Raw genomic sequence first — 11540 nt, forward strand, 5'->3', positions numbered from 1 at the left:
CAAAGCAATGTGCTCTGGAGACCAAGCAAAATTAGCTGCCCTCTGTGCAGCCACCTGCACTCAAGTTCCCCCTGCACTGCAGCATTGCTAAGGAAGTAAATAGTGACTCACCCTTACCATGGCACATCTTGAGGTGACAACTGTTGTCCCAATAACTGAGGCACAATAGCCCTGTGTAAATTAATTTCTTTGCATTTCACACACTATTTGGATTGTTTTGATCCAGTCTCAGGGAGGATATTCAAAGGAGCATGGATAGGGATCTATACTTCACTGCAAACTCTCACTTTGCCCTAAGAAATGTTTCTCATTAGTACGAGATTGGTTTGCCTCAATAGTTTTCCCAGTCACACTTGGGGATATAACCATCTGTGGCTCCTTGGTTTTTCCTGCCTTGCCACAAAGCTGTAGTTTTTCTGCATTTTTCTAACTCCTTACTGGGGTTCCATCTGCATAAATGGGCATTTGTCATACAGATCAGGCCAAGAAAGAGTGAGCCAAAGCAAGAAGGATTAAGGTAAATGTTATTTCATGAAAATAGAACAGTAAAAAAAAGTAATGCCTCATTACTATCAATCTACTTATTGATATGTGCAACATAATAACCATTTCTGGTTGGAAATTTCTATCAGAGATTTTAAGCCTCTGGTCCTTAAGGAAAATCTGGCTTGCAAATTATGTCCTGTTTCTTACAGAAATGGATACTGCAAAAATATTGAAGAGTTCATCCACTCAAGTGCTTAGATTAAAGAAATACATCCATAGGGATAAAAGGATTTAAGTTTTTAGAACTGCCAGATAATTTTCTATTCTCAGCATCCCTAGTCCCTGTGCAGTCACCAAACTTCTCCCCAAATCCAATCTCCTCCTCTGCCCCTCAGAGAGCAATACCACTGTGAAATAACTTGACCCCGTGGAGCCTCGAAAGAGCCATAATGCAACAAGAAGTATTTGCCACAGCACAGCCAATACTGGGACCCCAACAGGGATGTAAGGCTGTTCCTGGGGAATAAGCCCAGAGTCAGACTATATCTTTTATACAAGTGATGCTTTTTTTCTGAATCACTGCAGTGTTGGATTGAAATTGTCCATTCACATGTAGGAGGGACTAGGGTATCATTTTCATTGGGAAGAAAGATCCAAGGGGAGAAGTTTGCTGCAAAGGACCCTGCGGACACCCCGTGGCTGAGGTGACAGGCAGCACCTTCTCTTCGAGTTCACCACAGCTGCACTGAAGGAAACCAAGCAGTCCAGCTATTCTTTTCCCCTACTCCAGTTCCCCTCAAAGTCAAACCATGGGGAGGGGATGAGACTGAGCTGTGCATGCATTCTCCTCAATGCAAGATGGAAACATTTCTTGCTAATGATAATATTTTTTTCACCTAACAAGATGACCCATTTTTACTCACCACTATGAAAAATCTGGGGTTGAGTAGCAAATATGAGTAACTACATTTTACGTGAGGTTCGTTTGTCAGAGATTTCTATCATCCTTCTAACCATTTCACAGCCTGTTAAATGAGCTGAGACAACACTTCATGTCACTGTTAGCATTTTAAATTATAAATTATGGTAACAATAAATAGCACCTCATGTTTTTACAGACAATTTCATCTAGATGAATAAAAATAACTAGTTCTGCCTGGATGCATGCACGACTTACACACAAGCACATGTTTACTTTCTTATTTAAAAATCAATTTGAGTTCTAGGAAGCTATTTCTAGCACCTGATTCTAACCGTGTGTTTGTACAGTGTCATCAAAAAGCAATCAGGATGTTTAAAGAAAAACCAACAAACAGCAAGTAAATTTTTTATAATTCAAAAAATTTAAAGGTTCTTTAAAAAGCTAATGCAGAGCCAGAGGGGAAGTTACCCAAGTCTGATACAGAGGGACACCTGTTTAAGATAATCCCCAAATACTTTTTTACTAACAGTGTTTGTGCACTAAAGCAGTTTTAACCAACAAGTTAAAATCTCTGCTTTCTTTTATTCCTTCCCTGTTCAGGAATGTGTTCCCTGTACCTCAACAATCTCTGCAACACTGAGTCACCCTGCTTACACAGATAAGGCATTATATTTTGTGAGAGAAAACACCAGCAAAAGCAAGCCACTACCTAACATGAAGACCATTTTTTCTTAATTTATTTCACAGTGTGGACACTCACAACACAGTCTTAAATTTATACAAATACCCCTGCTCTGTCTTACAGTCCCTTCCAGAACTGTATTAACTTCCATCTTTAAAACACCAGCCCAGGCGGGAGCTTTAAAAGATACAAGTGGGCTGTTGCTCCTCATCTGCCCTTTGTGTTTGCTCTAAGTCTCTCTCCAAAGTACATCTCTCTCACACTTCTGTAAGGGACAGGTTCTTTCACACACGTGTGTTGCTACATCTGCCTGCTAGAGACAATTGCATGCTCTTGCTGGATGGATTTAAGCAGCCAATTGCATTTAAACCACCAGGCACTGAAGCACCCAGAATTTCATTGGCAGCTTTCATGCAGGCAGTACGCACATTACTAATCTGAACAGGTTTTTCTCCTTACCACCCCAGCCACACCATTTTTTAGGCATTCCTTTCAAATTATCTTACTACATGGCATCGCTAGGTTGGTGGAGAACTTCTTTGACAATTTTAGAGGTAGTAAGTTTTATACGTATTTGGCACCATAATGGTTTGTGTGCCACCGAGTGCATTTTACTGGCACTCATCTCAATAGCTGCCTAGAAAGTCATCCGTGGCAAACAAGCTTCTCCAAACAATCTTCTGAGAGATCAGATTTTTGTAAGGAATGAATCATTCTCTTGTTACTAATGGTTTCGCCTCTGGGCATTTCTAAACTAACTTTACTGATCTAACCAAATAGCCTGAGTTTGGGACAAAATGTTTCAAAAGAGAATAATAGGCAGTTGACTCTAGTCCTGGATAGCATTGCAGCTTTCATGTAAATCTTGGAGAGAAACTGCATGGGGAATTTTGCATGCTAGGAAGGCTCACCTGAGTTTAACATAGGCATTAGTCAGTCTGGAGATGGGACCAAGTCCCATTTGGATGAGATCAGTTTGGGCTCTGTTCCTGCTCCCTGTAGGAGGAACCCTGGCTGCAAGTTATATAAAGTTAGCAGCCATCTGGGGGCAAGTAATTTGAGGAGAAGATAGAAAGCACCATGGCACAATACATTTTTTTTTTCCTTTGGTGAACACATGTTCTTTCAGTTCCCAGTCTCAGACAGAGATAGAAGTGTCTGGTCACACAGCCTTCAAGACCTACTGCCTGAGAGATAGACGTTTATGTGAAAACATCTGTTTTCAGGAATCTTTGCACATATTGACTCTTACCTATCTTTCAAATTGTATCTATGTTTCACTGCACATGTGGCAGTGGCAAGAGCATGGTATTTCCCAAGGACTGTGCCATTTATTTATTCAATTTTTCCAAGGATATGCATCTGTTAAATTATCTAGAGCACAGTTTGTTTATTTGTTTGCTACCTGCATACATATCTTTAGTTCATTGCACTTTTTACCTCCTGTGAATAAGAACATGTCATTGACGTCAGAGTCTTCTTTTGAGAAGAATCTGCCTTGTGCATAAAACCATTTGACAGAACCTTCTCGCATGCTCGCAGGCAGTGCCTTCAAAGTGATGAGTAATAAAGATGATCCACCACCTTGCTCTGAACGCTACAGATTTAGCAATTGCAAAAGGTAGCATTCTTTATAACAACAGAAACAAAATTGTCCCTTGAAGGACAATGAACTCACCTCATTTTGCACTACACAAGACATTGCTTTAACATAGGCCATGTGGCACAAATTACCAGGTGTAAAAAAAGGCCCATTTCTGCAGCAAGACACTGCCTAACACTTCCACAGTGATTACCATTTAGACAAGATCAGGGCTGCAACAAGAGACAAACAATGCCTTTCCTTCGTGCTCAGGTGAATTTCACCCCATCTAACCAATTTCTGTCCTTGCCACATCCAACCTGCTGCAGAAGAGGAAAAGGACTCCAGAACAGCTGTGCAGCCATATCACTTTTCCTGCCCAGTTTGAGTGTTGCTTGGCTGCAACATGCAAACTGCACATTGCCAGCAAAGCTGAGCACTGGAGAAAACCAGGCTCTTTCATCTCATTAGCATCTAGGAACTAGAGTGCTCTGTATTTTTCTTCTAAGTTTGTCCCCTTCTTGTAGATCGTGTCTTCTCTTTATCATATAGGAAGCCTGTTGGCTTAAGTGAGCCCCTCTCCAGTAACTTTGAAAGCCTCATTCATCCCCCCATTCAGTGTCCTGCCCAACAGGAACCTCCAGGCTACTCAGTCATTCTCCCAAGACAGCAATAGCTGATCCCCCAGACCTTTACATGTTATGCAAACGTGAAAGCAAATTGCTCACATGAATATGAGAAAAAAGAGGAAAGAGCATGAAGGAATAGAAGTAAATTGTACCTAAGCATCCAATAAAATCAATATACTTTCAGATGACATTAAAGACACAAGTCTGAACTGTCTTCTGTGTCCCTATGTGATACTTGGGATGCAGGTACCCTGAGCAGAAGAGAATTTAATTTATGGAATCATTTAATATATGACATCAATGTGAAAAGCTGCGGAGCCAAGTTTTCTTGGGGAATAGAAATAACTGCACTCAAGCTACAGAAAAGTTTGTAGCATTCCACTAAGTTTTGTCAGTATTCTTCTGAATCCAAGCTAAGGCTTCCCGGTTGGTTTGAATTTATTAGCACTGTATAATACTAAACAGAGAATAGAATACCTTTTAATGCTCAAACTGACATTTTATTTCCTTCCTCTTGTTTTGTTTTGATTTTCCTCCTTTCGAAAGAAGTGCTGTGTACTGTTTGCTTCATGGTCTGGGTATTTATCAGTATAATTTTCCGTTTTGTTCCTTCTGAGTCACTGCATTATCATATGTAGGAGAGTGCCCCAAATGTAGTGGTCCTAAAAAATCATATGTTAAGATTGTTGATATGTGACAGCAAAGACCAAGCAGCACATGCCAGCACGAACCAGAAGCAACATGGCAAATTCTTAGTGGCATTGAAGTCCCTGGCTATAGCAACTGACATGAATTTGAGATTTTACTTAAGAAAATTTAAATCAAATAATTCTATGTCATATTAGTATGGATACTACATAGGAAATATAATGGTATTTTCTTCATGATTTAAAAATTCTTATCTGAATACGGAAAATGCCTAAAGGACATTTTAAATTGAATTGAAATTGGAAATGAAATTGAATTTGAGTTGAAAGGGCCATAAACACCTTCTGAGGTTCTGTCTTTCCAATGCTTCATTCCAACCAGCACTTGCCAATTGTTCTGCTAATTGAAACTTCAGTGGACACATCATTTTGCAAAAATCTATAGTCATTCGTATTGATATTTTAATTTCCAGAAAGATCAAAGATGGAAGAACTGTGGGCTTTGTGCAATTGAATCAATTTTTTTGTATGGCCAGATGTTGTGTGGAAACTTCTTTGCTTGTGCTGTCACATCCTGTTGATCCCAAATCCATTTCAGAATATGTGATACCATTACCTGGAAGAATATGGGAACAAGCAACATTTTCAAATAAACTAAAACTGAAATGGGATGAGCTGTGGATTCTTCTCTTCCATTACTTGGGATTTACTATCAGCCATGTTAGAAAGTGCTCCCCCCAAAAATACCTTAGCTTTAATAACACATTACTATCTGCAATGTATTTTGATCTTAAAGCTACAGAATCGTCATCCATGAGACAACCTCTAGTAATTTCTAACAAAAAGTGGATTAGTTTTGGGGTAATCTCAGACAGCATCTGCCCAGCTGCTGCTGTTGTTGGGTATCCTGGTGTGGCACATGGCACCAAGGGCCACCAGCCTCCAATGTGAGCAGGACCAGGCAGGAGGGTGACTCAGGGGGGAAAGCACTTGCTTCCTTGGGTTTCCTGAGGGCCCTTTGGAGGAGGACAGCCCTGGAAGTGGCTGAGCTTTCCTCTCCAGGGTATGGAGGCACAGATCTGAATGGTAGGAATGTGTTTCCTAGTCCCTGGCTGTCTTGGATGAGGTGTGATGTTCAGGTTACCAGGGTGCCTGAGGCCCTGAGCCAGGCTCCTGATGAACTGTGCTCAGAAGTTCAAGAAGGGGTTTTTAAGAATTGGATCTCAAAAAACAAATCTCTTGTCTCTCATTTGGCACCTGTATGCCTTTGACCCCAAATGACCTTTGACATTTTCAATGACCTTTGAGCTCTGGGTGATCTTTAACTTTTTCAATGACCTTTGGCTTTTTGTTACCTTTGACCCTTTGATAATGGTGATACTTATCCCTTCTTGTGACCTTTGACCTCTGTAATGAGATTTAACACCAGGACTTCTGTAACCTTTGACCTCTACATGACTTTGACCTGTGACCTCCACGTTACATTTCCCTGTTGTGACCTTTGATCCCCCAGCTGACCTTTGGATTTGTGATCTTTGACCTTTAGATGACCTTTGATTTCTTGGGCCATGTGACTTTTTTGCCTCTCAGTGACCACTGAACTCTTGCAGTCCTGGCACAGATGCTAGGAATGCAGCAGAAAGGGGAAGCCCACCCCCACTGCTTCCCACAGGGCTTGGAGCTGCTCTCCCGCATGCTGGAATATCCCAGAGGACTGAATTTGCCACAGCACCTTAACACTGTTCTTTTTATGTCTCTGTTATGTAAATTAAAAACTTTTAACACCCAAGCACATAGGATTAGGCACCAAGTCAGCCAATAAGATAGAGATGGCTATTCTCAGGCTTTTTCTGGCCATTTGGGCACTTTTGCCAGTTGGGAAATCAGCGTGGTTTATTCTGCACATAGTCCTTCAAACGTGGAAGGCATGTGATACGAACTTGTAAAAGCAATGTTCCTTGCCATGCAGTGCCCATTGCAGAAAGAACGCTGTCTGAATGAAATAGCTTGAAACTTTGCTTTAATGGCAGGCTTTGTGCTTTCCTTTTCTTTGGAGAAAATGTCTGTATTTTAATAAGTCCCAATGAGGGAAAGGCTTTGCCGTAGGGAGAAATCTTTCTTTAAACATAGTCTGACATGATTTTTGCCATTTTTCAGTCTCTGTTTTTGAGTGGGGCAGCTTCTTTCAAAAACAAATAACCCCCATTTTGCTGCAGATTATATCTCATTTCAGAAGAGATCTGGGAGTAGCAACCTGGTAGCTAATCCCACAATTAATACCTAACAGAAACTCATGTGCTGCAGGGAGCTGGCTTACACCAGGCCAGTTTGTTGCAGCCATATAAAACATTCTTTTCGGAGAGCCATGCTAGGTTTGTCCCTTGCTGTCACCAGTGATGTCCTGACCCTCTTGAGTTGCTGTTACTTGTCCCAGACTACCAGATCTGAAAAACCCAGTGCTGTTCCCAGAGGTGCTGCTACACTGTGGCTGCTCACGTGAGGAGCAGGAGTGAGATGGCTTTGTTAAAAGGCAACAGTTTACTCTCATGAGCATTACAACTCAGAGCTTAGACTTTTGACCTCTGAAGAAGAGGCACTGGAAACTTGATATGTTCCTCTTCCCTTTCAAAATAAGCACAGTGAAGAGTCACTTGGTTGGAAGGCAAGTCCCCCCAGCTTTTCCTCTCAAGAGGTGTTAGTTATATTTTATCCTCCTAACTAACTGAAGTCACTCTTTTGGAAGCAAAATCAAAATGGCTGAAGTTCCAGCCATATCTACTGCTGACACTTCTCCCCACTTCTCGCCTGTCTTCTCCTGTCTTTTGGAAAATATGCCCACAGCCTTCTCTCACCTGAGAACTCTCACCACGTATGGACTAAATGGTGCAAATCAACCCACAAGAGAACCCTTTATTCTCTATTTTCCTATGCAACAGTATGGATAGAGAAGAGGAAAGCTCAAAAACTTTCCAGAGTCAGCTCCAGCCAGGGGTTTCCTATGGGGACAGTAATAAGTTTGGAGAGCCTGCAAGAAGGCTGGAAGCTGACTGCAAACCAGGCAGGATAAGCTGCTGCAGGACCAAGGGCAGTCTTGCAGCATGCTGCCTCTCTTGATGCTGTGACAGCTCAAAAATCATAGACTTGAGTTTTTTCATGATTTCAAAAGATGGTAGACTGACATTCAGTGATCAGATTGAAGTCCCCCTCAAAAGGAAAAGGCAACAACTAACCAGCACCAAATAGTCACAAACTCAACACATACACTCATGTTCTCCTCCTTCCTGTTCGCTCTCCCTGCAAGCAGGGTGCTATTCAATCAGTATGCTAAAACACACCATCAAAAGCCTCTTTCCTACTGTGTGGGTATGAGTGCCTGCGGCAGCAAAACGAACATTGTTGTATCTTCGATGATTCCTGAATATATCTGCAGGCAAAGGTAATATGAATCCTCATCTAAGGCACCACTACCATATAAATCACTCAAATACTTCTTTCAAGCTTCTAAGGTCTTCCCTTAGATTTTACTACTCACTTCTTACTTCCTCTCAATACACAGAAAGATGGCAAGTATTAAATGCAGGTAAGCTTCAGCACCTCAAGTTATGTGCATTTGTGGTTCACACTCAAACACCAAGAAAAACACAGCACTTCCCAGCATACAAATTAACTGAACTGAATAGGCATACCTATTTCGGGCACAGCTTTACAGAATGGGGGGACTGTGCTACTTGCCAGAGCCAAACTCCCAATCCCATCTGTATGCAGTGGTAACGGATGTGCAGCTGTGTGCTTTTATATAACCATATATAGTTCAGGAAAACTTCCCCAACAGTAACTCCATGCAAATTAATGTCTCCTATGAACTGGCTAGATCATGCAATGAAGACCTGTGTGGGGAGCGTGGGCGTGAAGTGGAGAGACAAAAATTTCTGACACCCCTTTTCAAAGCAAACCAGTACACAAACAAGGAAATCAGAGGCTGCTGAATGTAGCCAAAGTGATCATAGGGAATCCAGTTCTACACCACATAAAAAAGGCTCCCACAAACATGTCAGCATTGAGAGCCTGAAAGGCAAGTGAAAACAAAACTGACTCACCTATTTTCCTTGTTTAGAATGAGAAAAAAAAAATCAGAAGATAAACAAGTACTGTAACTCTTTAAAAGCAAACTAATTTTATAATACTGCCTTTTTTATCTGCCTTCAGTAAAGTGAAATTATCAGCTTTAAGGAAGCTTTAACCTATTTAAAGGTCAGATGGGACGCTGTACAACAGATATAGAGCCCTACCTGAAAAAAGGCTGAATATTATGAATATTCCACCTTCCTTGCAGCACTAAACAGGTTGGTGCATGCTGTTTTCATTTAAGTAGTCTTTATCCTTCTGGAAATTATACTGCAGCACGTTTAAAAAGATCTTGAAAGAGAGAGATGCATACAAATAAACTGGATAATGCCTCCCCAGCAGTTGGCAGAATTTCACAGAGTCCTACATTATGGCTGTATCAATTTGGGCTTTGTGTAAGTGATAGTGGTAGATTCTACCCACTCACAGTTTAAATCACAGAGGATAAAGCTCAGACATATAATGGCTGATGCACATTCTCTGCTATAAAATGCACAGTCACTGGTATATTAAAGGGAGGCTGTTCCTCTCTGAATGCTGAGAGAATGACTGAACTGGACATCCAAATGGCAGCATCAGGAATTAAAAACTTAAGAGATGAGGAGCTGGATCCCAATCCAGCAAAACAAATACCTGGAGTGCAAGTAAACCCTGAGAAATCTTGAAAGAATTGAGAGGCTAAATGGTTGCCTGACTTCAGATCTAACTGGCCAAAACCATGTAGCTTAGGCTGCAGAACAATGGGCTCCTTCAAAGTCATCAACATTTTCTGTTACTTAAGACCATGAGCACTCTCATTACTGTCAGCTGGAGAGGGCAGGTGGGTGTCACCTCTTCTAAATGTGGATGAAGCCTCAGGTAGCATCCCACCATGCTAAGTTCACCTCATAGCATTCATCTGCACCGTGGAGCATCAGTACCAAGCACCTGTGATGTGGAGGAGGTAGGAAGGCAATAGGCACAACAGAGGGAGATAATGGACAGTAGGGGACAACAGCCAAGAAAATGGGAACCAAAACATGGTTATATTCTGTCAGTGTTGGCCTCCTACAAAGAAATAGTCAGGAGTCCCAAATCTGGAGGCACACATGGTTCAAAACTATTCCCTCCTGACCGCCTTTCTGGGTTTTGGTACTGCTTGATGACAAAAGAAGGCCAAATCACCACATTACGCAAGGTAATAAAGGACAACTAACTCATGCAAAATGTTGCAGCCTGGATGGTAGCCCACACACTTTAGAGATTAGCTGAAGCTCTGAAATGCAATTTGAGTAACTTCCTTTGATGTGCCATCTGGTGAATAATTTACTGGAAATGTCTTAATCACATCAAAGGTATCTATCAATGTGCTCAAATTTTCTCAGTGTTTAAGACTCTGCCTGTATATTGCACTCAAGGAACAGACATATTAGTACAGAATTAAACGTTACTGCAGTACTCTCACAGTGAAAAAAAGAAAAAATAATCTGCAGCATATTACCAGTATGGCCTCAAGGACTAGGTTAGAAAGAGCAATATTTCACTATTACCTCAAAAAGGCTGCTACTCTACAATCAGCCTTGCTTGTGTTTCCAAAAATTCACAAAAATAGACACACATCTGTGGCATATAAAAAGTTTAGAAGCATCTCTCCCTATTCAGAGGACATACTGGCAGTGTTCTCTAACATCAATCACATGGGTTTAGATCCAGAGTAGATTTAGACTAGATATAAGGAAGAAATTTTGTGCAATACAAGTGGTGAAACACTGGCCCAGGTTTCCAGAGATGTTGTGGATGCCCCATCCTTGGAAACATTCAAGGTCAGGTTGGACAGGGCTCTGAGCAGCGTGATCTAGTTGAAGATGTTTCTGCTTATTGCAGGAGGATTGGACTAGAAGGCCGTTGAAGGTCAACCCAAACCATTCTCTATGTCTATGACATCCATTCCTCATACTCTAAATGGAAGTATTATTATTATTACTGCTTCCCCTCCCTAAATACTGAGAATAAATTAGGGTCATACTAAAAAAACCCCAAGCAAACAAACAAAAAAACCCACAAAACTTTCTGCCTTCTAAATATAGTTTTAAAGTCACACAGACAATTATATTCCCCAAAAGCCAAGGCCAGATTATACTTATTTGCATGCGCCAGTCCTGTCTTGCCGCTTAAGTGCTTTAAATTGCGTTATCTTTCAGCATCTTCCCAACACACACCGCACAGCTCACTCACTGCTCTGCTGTGTTGACAGGACCCCGCAAAGCCCCGCGAACGCCCCTGGCCAGGTGCTCACGGCAGGTGGGTCAGGCGGAGGTCGCTCCGGGGAGGGGAGCGACTCCGGCCCCGCGATCGTGCCCCCGCCGGGTGCTGCCGCCCACGCCCGCCCGCAGCACCCCCGGCCGGGCATCTCCGCCTCTCCGCATCCCCGCCGCTCCCCGCTCCGCATCCTCGCCCCGCCCGCCCCGCCCCGCGGCGGCGCCGCGCC

At 42.1% G+C, this 11540-nt stretch overlaps 1 protein-coding gene across 6 annotated transcripts in view; it reads right to left on the reverse strand.

Annotated features, from left to right (window-relative positions):
* The window catches only part of RTKN2 (rhotekin 2), a 52652-nt gene that overhangs the window by 40780 nt on the left and 332 nt on the right, over positions 1-11540 (reverse strand). For 3 of the 6 annotated variants that reach the window (XM_048311600.1, XM_048311599.1, XM_048311598.1), the window contains exon 1: positions 11288-11411. The exons of 1 other annotated variant lie outside the window; for it this stretch is intronic. The gene's annotated coding sequence lies outside the window, so the exon portion shown is untranslated. Of the gene's footprint in view, positions 1-9237; positions 10784-11287; positions 11412-11540 lie in introns of those variants that run through there. 2 more of the 6 variants (XM_048311595.1, XM_048311597.1) reach the window with 2 other exon arrangements.

Source organism: Corvus hawaiiensis, chromosome 8, assembly GCF_020740725.1.
Source record: "Corvus hawaiiensis isolate bCorHaw1 chromosome 8, bCorHaw1.pri.cur, whole genome shotgun sequence".
Lineage (NCBI taxonomy): Eukaryota > Metazoa > Chordata > Aves > Passeriformes > Corvidae > Corvus > Corvus hawaiiensis.